The 1,939-nt window shown below is 38.8% G+C and overlaps 1 pseudogene; it reads right to left on the reverse strand.

The window, feature by feature from the left end:
- Nucleotides 1-288: 288 nt before the first annotated feature.
- LOC127229733 (60S ribosomal protein L7-like) lies at nt 289-954 on the reverse strand (annotated as a pseudogene).
- Between the last annotated feature and the right edge of the window lie 985 nt (nt 955-1,939).

A 1,939-nucleotide genomic window follows, 5' to 3' on the forward strand; every position in this document is an offset into this window, starting at 1 on the left:
AATCTAACTTGTTAAATATTAGGATACCCACACCTGCTTGCTCCTTGGGTCCATTTGATTGAAAAATCTTTTCACAACCCTTTACCCTGAGGTAAAGACTGTCCTTGAAGCTTAGATGTGCCTCTTGTATGCAGTAAAAGGATGGATTCTGTCTTTGTATCCATTCTGTTAACCTGTGTCTTTTTATAGGTGAGTTAATACCATTAATATTGAGGGAAACTCAAAATTTTGCCAACTTGTAACTGTTTATTAACTGACCAGATTACACAAAATATCACAGGAAGCACCTTAGTTCATCCTTCTAATATGCCTGTTTGTCTGGTCTTCCCTGTTGCCAGCATCACCACCTTCCACAAAATGAGTGGTCTTTTTCTTCATTTTACCACATTGAGAAGACAGTTTGAAGGGCTACAGGAAGTTGTTGGCTTCCTTGAATAGTTTTCCCACTGTGTGGATCTCATGGATCAGATCCTCCATGCAGATAATGCCATGCTATCAAGAGATTGAGCAATCAAGGACTTGTCCATCAAGGCAATTCTCTTCTTATTGATTTTGCCATAGCCATGCTTGTAGATGAGCTTGTTTACTGAATTCAGGTTGGGGTACCCCCATGCAATGTATGGTTCCACAATCCTCAGCATGTTAGTTGAGGCCTTGTTGAGTTTAACAACGTTGCCATTGAAGATCTGGTGAAGACGGAGCAGCTGCAACACATTGAGGACCTTTGGGCTACCATTGATACCTTGGATTCGGATGATAAATGCCAGCTTGGGTTCTGAAGGATGTAGAAGTTTCCAGCTTTCCTTGCCATCTTAGCCATGTGAATCTCCGTCTGTAACATCTGCCTGTATTCTTTGTGATAATGCTTTGCCTTTTCATAAATAAGCTTCCTCCATGCCTTCGGAGTGTCTTCAGTGTAAACTTTTTCTGAAAGTGCTTCACCTTTAGCTCCATGAAATTCCATTGCTTTTCTTAAGTGTTTCAGACACATGCTTTTTCTCTACAGCATGGCCTCCATGGCTCCTTCCAGTCAGGGGGAAAAAAAGAGAGAGGACAGAACCATTGGTTGTTAATGCTTGTTTCTTTTAGATTTGTTTTTGTTGGTGGTATTGTGAATATATTTGCCCTGCTTTACTCTTAGGTTCTGGTGAAGTAAGATTATTTATTGCCTATGTTTTTGTGAGCATAGTTAACTTCCTTGGGTTAGAGTTTTCCTTCCAGAACTTTCTATAGGGTTGGATATGTAGATACATATTGTGAAAATCTGGCTTTGTCATTAAATATCTTGTTTTCTCCATCTATAGTGATTGAGAGTTTTGCTCGGTGTAGCGTGGGTGGCATCCGTGGACTCTTAGTACTTCTAGAACATCTATCCAGGACCTTCTGGCTTTGAGAGTTTCCATGAAGAAACCAGGTTTGATTTTGACAGGTCTGCCTTTATATGTTACCTGGCCAGTTTCCTTTGCTGTTCTTAATATTCTTTCTTTATTTTATATGTTAGGTGTTTTGATTATCATGTGTTGAGGGATCTTTTTTCTTTGGTTCAGTCTATTTGGTGTTTGGTATGCTTCTTGTACTTTCATGGGCATATCCTTCTTCAGATTGGGAAAGTTTTCTTCAATGATTTTGTGGAATGTTTTCTGCACCTTTGAGCTGGGCTTCTTCATCTTCCTCTATGCCTTATATTCTTAGGTTTAGCCTTTTCACAGTGTCCCACATTTCCTGGATGTTTTGTGTTAAGGATTTGTTGGATTTAATATTTTCTTTGATCTATGAATCTATTTCCTCTAGTTTATCTTCAGAGCCTGAGATTCTTTCTTTTATCTCTTGTATTCTGTTGGTTATGCTTGCATTTGTAGTTCCTGATCATTTGCCCAGTTATTCTATTTCCAGCATTCCTTCAGTTTGTGTTTTCTTTATTGTCTCTATTTCAGTTTTC

The sequence above is a fragment of the Phodopus roborovskii genome, unplaced genomic scaffold, assembly GCF_943737965.1.
Source record: "Phodopus roborovskii unplaced genomic scaffold, PHOROB, whole genome shotgun sequence".
NCBI classification, from domain to species: domain Eukaryota; kingdom Metazoa; phylum Chordata; class Mammalia; order Rodentia; family Cricetidae; genus Phodopus; species Phodopus roborovskii.